The 16198-nt window shown below is 33.1% G+C and overlaps 2 protein-coding genes across 4 annotated transcripts in view; both read right to left on the bottom strand.

Annotated features, from left to right (window-relative positions):
* Window positions 1–3392, bottom strand: part of LOC139482471 (AP-2 complex subunit alpha-2-like) — a 171817-nt gene extending 168425 nt beyond the window's left edge. For all 3 annotated transcript variants that reach the window (XR_011654869.1, XR_011654870.1, XM_071266375.1), the window contains exon 1: window positions 3255–3392. The gene's annotated coding sequence lies outside the window, so the exon portion shown is untranslated. The remainder of the gene's footprint in view (window positions 1–3254) is intronic.
* A 10954-nt stretch (window positions 3393–14346) lies between these two features.
* The window catches only part of LOC139482472 (uncharacterized), a gene marked incomplete at its 5' end in the record, with an annotated part of 49356 nt that continues 47504 nt past the window's right edge, over window positions 14347–16198 (bottom strand). Inside the window, 1 exon segment of the mRNA XM_071266377.1 lies at window positions 14347–15867.

Genomic DNA, 16198 nt, shown 5'->3' with positions numbered 1-16198 from the left:
CGATTTGGACCAACTTGAAAACAGGGCCAATAATCATGAATCTGAGTACATTTTTAGATTCAGCATATCAAAGAACCTAACTGATTCATTTTTTGTCAAAATCAAACTAAGTTTAATTTTGGACCCTTTGGACCTTAATGTAGACCAATTTGAAAACGGGACCAAAAGTTAAGAAGCTACATACACAGTCATGACAGTTAGATTCGGCATATCAAAGAACCCCAATTATTCAATTTTGATGAAATCAAACAAAGTTTAATTTTGGACCCTTTGGGCCCCTTATTCTGTTGGGACCAAAACTCCCAAAATCAATACCAACCTTCCTTTTATGGTCATAAACCTTGTGTTTAAATTTAATAGATTTCTATTTACTTATACTAACGTTATGGTGCGAAAACCAAGAAAAATGCTTATTTGGGTCCCTTTTTGACCCCTAATTCCTAAACTATTGGGACCTAAACTCCCAAATTCAATACCAACCTTCCTTTTGTAGTCATTAACATTGTGTTTAAATTTCATTGATTTCTATTTACTTAAACTAAAGTTATTGTGCGAAAACCAAGAATAATGCTTATTTGGGCCCTTTTTTGGCCCCTAATTCCTAAACTGCAGTGATCTGGAAGGATTTTTTCTCTATGGGCCCAGGGCCCCTCAAAATTAAATTCAAGGGGCCATTTTAAAAAATAATGGGCCATATTGTCAAATGAATGGGCCATTTGAATTGACTACAGTGAAAAAGTAAAAAAGTGTATATCTCGGCAAAGAGATGGTGGTACTTACCTTTATGATTTTAAATAATATAATAGATATTGTGCCTGTGATTTTGTTATTTCAATTCAACAAAGAATGTAAAATAATTTCTTCCAAACCAGATAATATTTAAGATATCCTTTATTTACAATGTTTCTACTGCTACTGTTGTCTTGTTCATGTGCATGGGTTTTTTACATTAAATTTGGGTCTTCGTCGATACCATACTTATTCCCGACGTTCCGTATTAGAGGACGTATTTGGCATTTCCTCTGCACTTCTTGTATATTTATTACTTCATCACGATGACAACAATAACAGTAGAGAGTATCATTAATTGATAAAACAAAACAACAATGCGCTGAAGGCATGTTTACAAAATGTCAAAACAAGCCAAAGACCAAAAAGTGACAAGGACAGTTAGTCTCCTTTTATGGAGACAAAAACTATATTCATAAAAAGGCTTTGGGGTTTTTCAATCGAAATAGTAGCAAGCTGAACTAAGTTAAAAGATAATAATTAGAGACAAATCTCGTCTGTACTAGCCAAATTTTACAAGTTTAAGGTTGTAAAAAATCATATCATGAATGATGGTTAATTACGTTTGTTGGGTTATCAGTTACACCCCATGGTTCTATTATTTCCATAGGAAAAAACACGAGACGTCCCAAAAATATATAGGTGCTCCTATCATTGGAGGAACATTACACAGTTTTGTACACACACATGGCGGCACGGAACACGATCGGAAATCCATTTGACAATATCTAAACGTATCGAAACGAAGTGAAAAATATCGTGCGCCACGTGGGCGCTTACATAAGTCACTCTATGCGCCATTTCTGGTCGATATGCGCTATAGGCACAGGGCGCACGACCTTCCCGATCACTGAAACTGTTGAAACCAAAACTCCCAAAATCAATCCCAACCGTTCTTTTGTGGTCATAAACCTTGTGTCAAAATTTCATAGATTTCTATTAACTTAAACTAAAGTTATAGTGCGAAAACCAAGAAAATGCTTATTTGGGCCCTTTTTGGCCCCTAATTCCTAAAATGTTGGGACTAAAACTTCCAAAATCAATACCAACCTTCCTTTTGTGGTCATAAACCTTGTGTTAAAATTTCATAGATTTCCATTCACTTTTACTAAAGTTAGAGTGCGAAAACTAAAAGTATTCGGACGACGACGACGACGCCAACGTGATAGCAATATACGACGAAAAATTTTTCAAATTTTGCGGTCGTATAAAAACATGATGATCATGACGTCCACATCGAAGGAAGAAAATGTAATTTGGGAAACAATGGAAAGCAAAAAAAGTTTCTTTTTTTTCTGAATGTTCCCTGCATCATCATGATCATAGTCATGCCTGTATCTTGAATAAATTGCAATGGAAAAGTTTGACGCAAGCTTTTTGTATACATGTATATATATTTTTTTTCAACATTTCCTTACTTTGTTGCTTGTAAATTATATATGTGATTAGTCATTGCGCATGAACAATGATGAATAATGCACTTGGATTAAAAACACAGATGACCTATTTGTTTGATTGATTTTCACAACCATTTAAGAAATGATTGTGAAATTGAGAATTTATAAGTAAAATTGAGTTTTCATAGTTCAATTCAATTCAATATCTTATTGGAAAGAGCACAATAGAGGCGTGATCCAAATACACCTTATCGCTAATCCCGGCTGACCTGGCCGCTTCAACTTTTGACGCATACAACAATCACTTTTCCATTGTGGCGTCAAATATTTTGTTTTATGACGTCAAAATTTTACGGGAACCTGTGTGATATCCAGTAATGGCGGACAAATAGCGATAAGGTGTATACAGACAAATATAATATTAAAAATCATAGAGACTTAACAATGCTATTGCTAAACATGCTAAAGAACTGTACAATTAAAATTTGATGCATTTTTGAATTAACAGCTGAAATATATTTTTATCAAAACATTAGCATAATGATTAGGTGGGCATATTACTTTAGTGAGAAAACACTGATCCCTTACAATTTAGATGGTGAAAAACACGATACAAATACTGTGCATGCTGAGTGTAGATCTAGCATGGTCTCAAGATTCCAGTAGTTTTGATGTCAGATTTGGACAAATGCCCCCTGCCTTTGCTGTTAGGTTGCCGTCTTGTTGTTGTATATCCCATATCTTCGTTTACCTTTAGTCTTTAGAAGTGTAGAAAGTAGGCGTTTTATCAGCGATACCATGATCAGGTTAATCAAAATACAAATATACCGGAAACCAGCAGTATGTTTATCAAACATGAAATATTGATAGCAGAAAAAAAACATGGTAGTTGACTCGTTATATAGTACTGATGAATGAACATTTTACTTCTACTGGTTTTTTTCTGTCAGATTATGACAGATATTAAAAATTATGTACTCGTAAGAATTGGGAATAATGTATGTTTATTTATTTTTTCAAGGTTTGGTGTATAGTTTGCATGCTATTTTTGTATAATACAAATAATACCTTCTTATATTTGATGTAATATATCGTTAATATCTGTTGTAAAGGTTTTTATACTGAAAACTCATTCAATAGGAGTATCATCGGCGAAACATGTCCGCCATTTGCATGTCTAACGTCAAGTCGAGGCTGTGAAGACACCCACCAAATTTATCTGCTTTCGTCCTTAAATCGGTCGACACTATATTCTTTCGTCACAAAAAAAATAATTCTGTAATACATATAAATCGAATTTACTTTCGTCTAAATGAATAATACAAATCAGGAATGAAGAATAAATTGCACCTATTTTGACAGTTTTTTTCAACTACGTTTTTTTATGATCAAGACAAAAATTTCTATTTTGTGTTTATTTTGTAGCCGTATCCTTCTTTATCATATAGGTACACCAATTTGATTTTCAATTCATATGGAATCATAGAAAAATTGGTCTGAACTAACCTCCAAACCATCAATGATTCTGTAATGAGGAGTACCCAAATTGCATCCATGCAAGTTAAATTCGCATCTTCAAAAGTCGAATAACAAAGCTTTTGTTTATTTTTTTACAAATATTTTGAACAATTGGATATTTGTCGTTGCTTACTCTTCTTTTTTCAAGAAATGGATACTTGTAACATATTGTATTTGCTAATTTTAAAAAGATGACGTTGCGATGACGTAAACACTTCATCTGTTGATAAATACTGTGAATGTTTTGTGCATATCTAAATATTTTTACATATTTTGAAAGACAAGCACAGTATCAAATCATAAAAACACAAATTGTTTAGTCTCTAGGAGATCTTGTAAGATTTCCGCTGCTATTTTTGCTAAATAGGTGCAATTTGGGTACTCGTTGTAATTTGGGTACCGTTACGTTAGTGTTTGTCTTTTTACGTGAATATGAAAAAAGATAACATTATTAATATATAATATACCCGTCCTTCTTCTTGTTTCCACCCTATAATATTCAGTGCGACAGTGTCACGACATTAAACATAATAAAATTAGCCTAACAAATAACTTACCTTGTTAAAAAATATTTATATATGTTAGGCTAAAATAAAAAGGAAATAAAAATTCAAACGAGAGACAACTTGTATTTACACAGTACCGTGACAAGAAATTAAAAAAAAGCGTATATTATTTAAAAATGAATCAAACACATTAACTAATAAAATCAGTGAAAATATATGCAGTTTTAACAAAAAATCCACTTTTTGTAATACAAGTCTTGACGATTTATCAATGACTGAAACAATAGATATGGGGTTTTTAAACCGCGTGGGAACCTCAAGTTTTGGATCCTAACAAATTTGATATTTAATCTTCAAAATCAGACTCAGCTTTCAACGTATGATTTTCTTAACAAAATTTAACCATAAATTTAAAAATTTGAAAATGGTAGTTATATATTATTCAAATGTACGATGCATATTAAGTAAACTTAATTTGTTCATTATATAATATATAAATGTTGTGTTCAACATTGACAATGCGAAAATAGTAGTCAGGGTGAGGGACAATAGTGCCAAGAGTGTATTTCTATGTAAAAATAAGCTCTGGACACAGTATGAAAAGCAGCCCTTTATGCAATTGTGCATACATGCGCTGTCGTAAAGGGACTTGATTTTGTCTTAATGGCCTCTAGAAAGAGTTACAAAGGAATACAATAGTATGTGTTTGAGGTGAAAATGATTGCTTTTAACTCTGTATCTGAATATAATTTAATTTTGAATGTAACACGTCTTCTGATTGGCTGATGTTGTTTTGTTTATCAGCCAATAGACGTAATTTAGTCATATGACTGTGACGTCATCCACGTTTTTCATGGTTTACTCCGGTTTAAAATGGAATTTAGAATTAAATTATAAGAAATGACATTAATATTTTTTCTGTCTATTCGAAATAACAAAAATAATGTGGTGCACACTTTGAAATAACCCGCTAAGCGGGTAATTCAGTGTGTACCACATTTTGATGTTATTTCTCCATAGACAGAGAAAAAATGTTACAGTCATTCGAGCCTTAAACATGTTAAATAAATCATAATTGTAATGAATGATGCTTAAGCTGGTATTATAGGTCGTCTGTAACTTGATATAGGAAGATGTGGTGTGAGCGCCAAATGAGACAACTCTCCATCCAAATAACAATTTAAAAAAAAGCAAACCATTATAGGTCAATGTACGGCTTTTAACACGGAGCCTTGGCTCACACCGATCAACAAGCTATAAAGGGCCCAAAAATTACTAGTGTAAAACCATTCAATCGGGAAACCAACGGTCTAATCTACATAAAATAAAAAAACGAGAAACGAGAAACACGTATAAATTACATAAACAAACGACAACTACTGTACATCAGATTCCCTGACTTAGGACAGGTGCAAACATTTGCAGCGTGATTAAACGTTTAAATTGATCCAAACCTTCTCCCTTTTTTTGAAACAATAGCATAACATCACAACATAGAAAAACACACGATAAAATATCAATTGGCAGGCTTACACAATCAAAAAACGTACATTAAAAATACACTATAAACGAATACATTTGATCTTGATGTTGAAGTATATAACTCATTGTTGAAGGCCTGAACTCATTGTTGAAGGCCTGAACTCATGTTGACTTCAAGATAAAGATGCACCACTTAAGCATCATGTTATAGCTTTGTTTATCCTGTATTGTTTTGGATTTTGTCTCGAGAAGATTAACTCCATACCCTTCCATTTTATTCTCATTAACATTCTCCACAGTACTCAATATTATTAAACAGTTATATTAACAGTAAAATTTATCATTAACTATTTATCTGTATTTATCTGTAATAAATGATTTTTAAAGTAGTCAAACAATTTTAAGTTAATGCTGCATATTTCGTTTAAACACTGTGCAAAAATAGACCAATTTGACTTTAGAAGGACGTTCTAACAGGAAGTATACTGATTGTACATAGAATGTAAGACTAAGAATCCATTGGCATACATCTTCTTTAAATAACTTCAAATAGGATACAAAATAAAGATGTCATCGTTTCTCCTGACCAATACTCATCGGCTAAGGCACATTTGTGTAGTCTGATGACACATAGGCTATTGTATAGTTTGTGAAGGCCGATGACACATAGACTATTGCATCGTTTGTGGAGGCCGATGACACATAGACTATTGCATAGTTTGTGGAGGAGATGCCAAATATGCTATTGCATAGTTTGTTGAGGTTGAAGACACATAGACTATTGTATAGTTTCTGGAGGCCGATGACACATAGACTATTGCATAGTTTGTTGAGGTTGATGACACATAGGCTATTGTATAGTTTGTGGAGGCTGATCACACATAGGCTATTGCATAGTTTGTGGAGGAGATGAAACATAGGCTTTTGTATAGTTTGTGGAGGCTGATGGCACATAGGCTATTGTATAGTTTGTGGAGGCTGATGACATATAGACTATTGCATAGTTTCTGGAGGCTGATGACGCATAGGCTATTGTAAAGTTTGTGGAGGTTGATGACACATAGGCTATTGTATAGTTTCTTGAGGCTGATGACACATATGCAATTATATAGTTTGTAGTGGAGATGACACATATGGTACTGTATAGTTTGTTGAGGATATGACACATATGTTATTGCATAATTTGTGGAGGAGATGACACATATGACATTGCATAGTTTGGGAAGGATGATGACACATATACTATTGCATGGTTTGTAGAGGAGATGACACATATGATATTGTATATTTTTTGGAGGTTGATGACACATAGGCTATGGCATAGTTTGTGAAGGCTGATGACACATATACTATAGCATAGTTTGTGGAGGAGATGACACATATGACATTGCATAGTTTCTTGAGGCTGATGACACATAGGCTATTACATAATTTGTGAAGGCTGGTGACACATATACCATTGCATAGTTTGAGGAGTCTGATGACAAATAGTCTATTGCACAGTTTGTGGATGAGATGCCACATAGGCTATTGCATAATTTGTGGAGGAGATGACACATATGATATTGCATAGTTTCTGGAGGCTGATAATAGACATATAGGCTTCTATTGCATAGTTTGTGGAGGCTAATGACACATAGGCTATTGCATAATTTGTAGAGGCTGATGACACATATAATATTGCATAGTTCGTGGAGGAGATGACACATATGCTACTGTATAGTTTTTGGATGTTGACGACACATAGACTATTGCAAAGTTTGTTGAGGCTGATGAAAATTTGGCTATTGCATAGTTTGTGGATGATATGCGACATAGGCAAGTGTATAGTTTTTGGAGGCTGATGACACATAGGCTAATTTAAAGTTTTTAAAGGCTGATGATACATAGACTATTGTATGGTTTTTGAGGCTGATGTCATATATGCTATTGTATAGTTTGTGGAGGCTGATGGCACATAGGCTATTGCATAGTTTGTGTAGGAGATGGGACATAGGCTATTGCATAGTTTGTGGAGGCTGATGACAAATAGGGTATTGCATAATATGTGGAGGCTGATGACACATATAATATTGCATAGTTCGTGGAGGAGATGACACATATGCTACTATATAGTTTTGGGATGTTGACGACATATAGGCTATTGCAAAGTTTGTGGATGAGATGCCACATAGGCTACTGTATAGTTTTTGGAGGCTGATGACACATAGACTAATTTAAAGTTTTTGGAGGCTGATGTCATATATGCTATTGTATAGTTTGTGGAGGCTGATGGTACATAGGCTATTGCATAGTTTGTGGAGGAGATGGCACATAGGCTATTGCATAGTTTGTTGAGGCTGATGACACATAGGCTATTGTATAATATGTGGAGATGGTACATAGGCTATTGCATAGTTTGTGGAGGCTGATGACACATAGGATATTGCATTGTTTGTGGAGGCTGATGACACATAGGCTATTGTATAATATGTGGAGATGGTACATAGGCTATTGCATTGTTTGTGGAGGCTGATGACACATAGGCTATTGCATAATATGTGTAGATGGTACATAGGCTATTGCATAGTTTGTGGAGGCTGATGACACATAGGCTATTGCATAATATGTGTAGATGGTACATAGGATATTGCATTGTTTGTGGAGGCTGATGACACATAGGCTATTGCATAATATGTGGAGATGGCTCATAGGCTATTTCATTGTTTGTGGAGGCTGATGACACATAGGCTATATAGACAAAGCATATTGACAAAATGAAAGACAAGTACACAAAAATTACCATAGAACAATAAAACTATGACGGAATGTAAAAGGTCAGATTCACGTCAAATGGATATATGCAAAAACAGACTAAACTTAATGTTTACATCTGTTTCTCGTACTATGAACAAAGAAATATTTCTGTTCTCTGGTTATTCTGAACACCTTACAACAAAATTATTTTCTTTTACCTGTGTACAATATTCTATTTGGCGGCAATGTAATTTGTTCTTGGTTTTTGTAACCCGGATTTGTTTTTTTCTCAATCGATTAATGAGTTTTTAACAGCGGTATACTACTGTTGCCTTTATTTATGGTTTACGTTCTGTAATTTTGCAATAGTTCACCACTGTATACTCTGTTGCCTATATTTTTACCCCTTGTTTTATTGATTTTGTATTTACATTGTGTCATAGATCAATCTTATTGGTTGAAAAAGTAAAAGTAATATTCATGAAGACAAATAAAACAATACTATAACACTATATTTAGATGTTAAACAACGTCGGTACCCATAATTTATATTTCAAGATCATCGTGTATTTTTTGTGAAGTTGATACAGAATATCTATCAACAAGGTCTTGGTTTACCTCTTTATCATATTATATGAAATTGAGAATGGAAATGCGGAATGTGTCAAAGAGACAACAACCCGACCATAGAAAAAACACAACAGCAGAAGGTCACTAACAGGTCATCAATGTAGCGAGAAATTCCCGCACCCGGAGGCGTCCTTCAGCTGGCCCCTAAACAAATATATACTAGTTCAGTGATAATGAACGCCATACTAATTTCCAAATTGTACACAAGAAACTAAAATTGAAAAAATACAAGACTAACAAAGGCCAGAGGCTCCTGACTTGGGACAGGCGCAAAACTGCGGCGGTGTTAAACATGTTTATGAGATCTCAACCCTCCCCTATACCTCTAGCCAATGTAGAAAAGTAAATGCATAACAATACGCACATCTAAAATTCAATTCAAGATAAGTCCGAGTCTGATGTCAGAAGATGTAACCAAAGAAAATAAACAAAATGACAATATCTTATCGGGGCCTATAATAGCTGACTATGCGGTATGGGCTTTGCTCATTGTCGAAGGCCGTACGGTGACCTATAGTTGTTAATGTCTGTGTCATTTTGGTCTTTTGTGGATAGTTGTCTCATTGGCAATCATACCACATCTTCTTTTTTATAATAATACATAAATAACAGCTGACTACTAGCAGTTAACTGACATGCCAGCTCCAGACTTCAATTAAACTGATTGAAAGATTATGATTTCATCATATGAATATGAGGCACAATTTTTCCCGTTAGGGGTTTAGTATCATACCATCATAACATATATGAGAAGAACATAACCCGTGTCATGCCAACAACTGGTTTTTGAATAAATGTGTTTAGTTCCGATGCAAAGACCCTATAAGTGAATCAATATTAACGCCAAAATAAGCAATCTTTAATGACCTGACAATAGTATCGTAACTATATCCCTTCTTGATAAGTCTATTTAAAGGTTTAGTTAGTTTCTGAGGTGAATACTGACATTTTTGTGCTTTATAAAGAATATTTCCATAAACAATTGGATGTGAAATACCTGAACGTATAAGAAGTCTGCATGTTGAGCTATATTTACGAATGATGTCCTTATACCGATGATAAAATTTAGTAAATGTTTTGACTAGTTTGTGATATCAAAAACCCTGATGTAATATTTTTTCAGTAATACATAAATTTCTCTCGTTAAATCTAAAAGATTGTTACATACACGAACGAATCGTACAAGTTGAGATATATAAACACCGTAAGATGGTGACAATGGAACGTCACCATCTAAAAATGGATAATTAACGATAGGAAATGAAAAATCATCTCTTTTATCATAAATTTTAGTATTAAGCTTTCCGTTAGTGATATAGATATGAAGATCGAGGAAAGGGCAGTGGTCATTGTTAGTATTAGCTTTATTTAAAGTCAGTTCAACAGGATAAATTTCTTTAGTATACATACTGAAGTCGTCATTATTGAGAGGCAAAATGTCATCCAAATATCTAAAAGTATTATTAAATTTGTTTATGAGATGTTGTTTCGATGGATCTTTGCTGATTTTTGTCATCAATTGTAACTCATAGCAATACAAAAACAGGTCCGCAATAAGTGGTGCATAGTTAGTTCCCATTGGAATTCCGATAACCTGACCATATACGGAATCTCCAAAGCGAACAAAAATGTTATCTAGTAAAATTCAAGGGCATTTATAGTATCAAAGCATGTCCAATTGACATAGTTTTTTTGTTTATTGCTACTAAAAAATGACCTAAAAGAGTTTGAACATATATATTCACATTCTGACTTTTTAAATTAATTGGGTGTGTGAATTTTTTCTTAATGAGAATGTGAGGCAATGTGGTATACAGGGTAGAAAAATCAAAACTTTGAACAGATTCAAAATCACCAATATAAGCATGCAATTTATCAAGTACTTCCAACGAGTTCCAGACACTCCAAAAGTAATTAATTCCACTATTTTCGAAGGCCTTATTTGAACAATTTATTATCTGGTTTTTGATTGTACCAAGTGTACTGGTAAGAAGAATAGACAACTTAGTAGTTGAACAATGGCTTGGTTTAGAAATAAATCTATATTTGTAAGGTGTTTTGTGTAGCTTCGGAAGCCAATACATAGTAGGGACTTTCATTGTATTCGGTTCTGCTTGTAAAGCGGTAGCTAAAAGTTTATGTTTGTTACAGATGTCGATTTCTGAAAATGGAGTCAGTTGGAATGTTTGTGAATTGGTAATTTTTTTTTTCAGAACCTCAATGTAAAATTTACGTCAAACAATAATAATATTATTAGCAGCTTTATCGGCCGGGAAAAAAACAAATTTCTTGTTTGATACGAGAAATAGGTTTATTGTGGTTATTGTTAATAATAAAATGTTGAATACGTATATCAACTATGTTCATTACTGAATTAAAAAAAGAGTTCAAAGATTTTTTGTCAGCTTTTTCCCGTTTTATCCATTTCAAACAGTAAGTAGGAGTGAGTCGTGGATGATATACGACACTCATTCCAATTAATAACTGACGGGGGACGATATTTAGGTCCTTTACTGAGGAATGATTGTAACTCTCAGTCTTGAACGATGTTAAGATCTCCTGTTATAACATGGGAAATGGATCCATAAATGTATACGGAATTACTACAATTACATGAAGTAGGTGTATTTTCACTGATATTAGCATCTTTACACTAAAAACACAAATTTCCGGGTAGATTTCTTGTAAATATAACAAATAAGAGGGAGCTATTTGTTTTTATAAAAATAAAGATAATAACACAATGTTGATTGCTGTACCCCTATTTTTGAAATTTTTACCTATTATATCTGGGTATTTTTGTTCACACTTCAGTGTCAATATCATGGAATTGTATACGATTGTCATACAAGTGATACGCTTAGCTATAAAACTAGGTTCACTGAACGATTTTCTACATTAGAAAATGCCGGTACCATGTAAGGAATATGGCAGTTGTTATCCATTCGGTTGATGTGTTTGATGTGTTTGAGCTGTGGGTTTTGCCCTTTGGTTGGGGATTTTCGCTTTGTATTGTCCTCGGAGTTCAGTATTTTTTGTGATTTTATTTTTCATCAACTTTCTACTCAGACAGACATTTCTACTAAGGTGGGGGAAAATTGTTAATTTCAAAATTAAAATCGTCTCGTTTGTCATTGATTCTGGTTATGAGATAGCAGAAGAAGCCGTGTCTGTTGTTTCTTTAATTTCTAGTTCTGCAGGATATATTAATGGAACACAATTAAAAATAAAATTGGAATGTTGATAGAAAAGAACATCATCTATATATCTGAATGTGAAATTAAATGACCTGGCTTCTTTGATCTTCTTGTTAAGACAAGTGTCTGAAGGAACTCCTACTCATATGAAAGCAAGAAAGGTCGACAAGGAGAGGCATACAGTCCGTTATTATAGGAATGCCGACAATTTGTTGAAAAAGTATACCTCCAAATTCAACAAATAAGTTGACAATAAGAAACTCGATCATACCGATCACTTGTTCCTCTGGGTACCATATTTTATATGTTTGTTCGCTATTAACCAAATATGCCATATGGTATCCCAAAGCAATGAATTCATAACGTATGCTACAATTTTTATGTTGAAAAGCTTTGTGTATTATTTCTTTAAGCCACTTTATATTAATTTCACATGTGGAATTGTGGTATTAATTTTGCCAGGACGTTCCTTTTTAAATTATCCTGTGAGTTTAGTATTTTTGTGATTTTACTGTTTAGAAAGGGTTGAAAAATAAAAAGTTTGATAGAACAAATTTCAGAAAAAGATTAAGATTTAAAATTATACAGAAGTTCTTTAGAATTTTTTAGAATCCACATATGGTTAATGCCACTTCGAGAAGAAACAGTTTCTTAAGGTCAGACGTGCTTTTCGTTTACAACAGATCCATCAGTGACACTCAAATTAAATAAGATTTCAAAGGCAAAATAAAGTACGAAGATGAAGAGCATTATAGATCGAAAATTTCGAAAAGTTTTCAATACCTGGCTTGAAATCCTCAACATAACGATAAATTCAGAATTTATAAACACTTACTATAACAAGCATTCTGTGAGAATAGCATGACAATAAAAAAATTCATTGTATTGGAACAAAATTCTAACTTGATCAACTGGTCATGGTGTACTCTATAACACACATCAAGCATTACAAAACAAAAAATATTTAAGTCAATTTTGTAAGTCCATGGACCATAACTCTGTACTAAATCATCAGACCAGAACAAATTTCAAACTTAAACGGTAACTTTTCATGATGAAACAATACACCAAATATCAAATCAATATTTTCAAGCATGAAGAAAAAATGTGGATTACGGACTGGCTGGACTAACGGATGGACAGACAGACAGACAGATGGATAGAGTGCAAACCTGATGTCCTCTTAAAATTATTCGGTAGGGGACTAATTATGACTATATAAATGACAAAATGATAACATGAGAACCATGTTCGGTTCCGTTCGAACTTTGTGTGTTTAGAGAAGAAAGTTCATGCTGCGCAATCTTTATTTTGTTTTGTAATTTGTAGATTGTTTTCTATTGTTTGTTTTTGCCATGGCGTTGCCATTTTGTATATGACTTATAAGTTCTACTCTTTCTTCTTCATTACAAAAAAAAATTCAATTAGTCATTATTAAACTATTGTTAATTTTTTTTTATGTATATCTTAATTCAAAAGTTTACCAATAATTTTAGAAAATGTGATAATTTGCTTTTAATTCTCGTTATCAATAAGTGTCTTATACTCATTGACACATAAAAGTTTTTATAATGATTAAGATTATAACACAATGTTGACTGCTGTACCTATATCTTTGACATTTCTACCCATGTCTGGGGTTTTTTCACACATCGTTGTCAATATAATGAAATTTTAACGACTGCTCAAGAACATACAAGTGAGAGGTTTAGCTAGAGCTATTTAACCTCCATTTCCTACATTAAAAAAATGCCCGTACCAAGTCAAGAATATGGCATTTGTTGTCAATTCGTTTTATATGTCTGTGCTTTTGATTTTGCCATTTGATTAGGGACTTTCTGTGTTGAAATTTCAACGGAGTTCATTTTTTTTCATTTTTAGCCATGGCGTTGTCAGTTTATTTTCGATATACGAGTTTGACTGTCCCTCTGGTGTCTTTTCTCTCTCTTGTACATACTCTTGTGGTGTTTTTTTTATTTTTTGTTTTCTTTTTTACTTGTTATAGTCTGTTTTTCTTCAAGTTATATATTTTGATTGCAACATAGTATCGTTTTACTAAAACTTTAGATGTAAAAACAAACATCAGTCATGTTTAGCGTAACGAAAAGCTTTTATTTACAAGAAACAATTTGTTCAAAACATGGATCAATGACACAATCTATATCAATTGTGCATGCGGTTTGTACAATCAAAAAAGAAACATTTCAGCAAGCTTTTATTTACATGGTAGAACTTGTCAATTGCTTGCAATAATAACACGATCTACAACAATAGGGCAAACTAAGTGTATAATCAGTTGCAGTGTAACACAATGATATCATCGTTATGGTACAATTTGATAGATAGATGTAATTACACAATTTACTACATAACTACAATAAACATGATCGTTTATCAAAACTACAATCCGATAAACTTCAACAAGTACTCGAAAGTAAATGAGCTTGCGATCAACAATTACAGAATGAAATATCATGTAAACAATTTTGAATTAGGACTTTGTCTTTTTCACAAATTTACTATGATTGGATCATCATCCAGTCTAAGTATTATTACAGTATACGGTTCAGGTACTGAATGAAGGGATATGCAAAACAACAATTAACCATTTGTTATGAGTGTTATGTTGTTTTTACTATAATTGTAAAGGGCATTTTTTCGTGTTTTTATTTTTGTCAATACATGGTAGATTAAGCCGAAAAATCAAAGTACATCTGATGAAAGATTTTAGACTTTTAAACACTAAAGTGTCTTCTTCAGTATGTTCAATTATGTTTTGCAAACGATTTTGAACTACACTGGTCATTAAAGACGCTCAAGTTCAAGTTTAAAAAATATATAACACATTACTTACAGATGTTGTTTTTTTCTAAGATGTAGGTGGCTGCATTCGTGTGCAGTCTCAAACTTTAAATATGGTATGCTTTATCATTAAATACACCATATATTTATAAATTATGACTCAACACAAGTGCAGACACTTCTAACAATTTTAAGGGGTCTTTCTTGGCCTACTCCATTCTGATATGTCTGTATATAACTACAATTTACAGTCTAATCAACCATGTTTAATCCTCATCATTCTGTTGAATCTGAATATTACCAGTCAGAAGACAATATCAGGGGCAATTTCAATCGTTCCCTTGAATTTATACACAGGAATAAGCCAAGCGAATGGAATGATACAAGGTTTAGTTGTATAAAATCCACTTAAAAGTATTGTAACTAATTTTTCTTCTGAAAAAAGTTTTTTAAAGAGTGTTGTAACTTTTCCTTGTTTCTGCTCTTCAACTTCCTCCTGTGGAATGTATGCTTTCACTCCGACCGTTTTAATGATTTCCTCCAAACATCTAGTGCCTCTTCCGACATTTACCAGAGCTTGGACCAATACACGTATTGTTGGCCTCACTTTCTCATCTATTCTCCACTGGAATAATATTTCTTTACATTGAGCCACTAAATTTCTCCCATTGTTGTACTGAATGGCGTCTAATGATGTTATAGGTAGTCCTAATTCTATACCCAGTTGAAAGGATAAAACACCAAGTACTTGTGCTAGCTCATCTAGTATTTCATCTGTTGGAATTAAATCCATGTTTTCTTCACTAATATCTGTAAACATAACAATCATTAGACACAAACACATTAATATTTAAGAGGCAATGTCAGAGAGCATAAGTTTTTGGAAAAATGTATACAAATATATGTGCAAATAAACCGTAACTTGACCTCTGATGGTTTACTTTAATAAATTGTTACTTGGATTTTAAGTTGTCCCATTGGCACTCATACCACATCTACTTATATCAATTATTTTTGATACAAAGATTGAAAATTGATTTTGCGCCAGAGGCGCGTTTCGTCTACAATGACTCATCAGTGACGCTTGAGTAAAAACATACTCAAAGGCTTAATGATACATGGGTGCAAGTCATTTTGGACC

The sequence above is a fragment of the Mytilus edulis genome, chromosome 7, assembly GCF_963676685.1.
Source record: "Mytilus edulis chromosome 7, xbMytEdul2.2, whole genome shotgun sequence".
Lineage (NCBI taxonomy): Eukaryota > Metazoa > Mollusca > Bivalvia > Mytilida > Mytilidae > Mytilus > Mytilus edulis.
The sequence above is the reverse complement of the archived record's forward strand: the minus strand, read 5'-3'. Positions and strand labels throughout refer to the sequence as shown.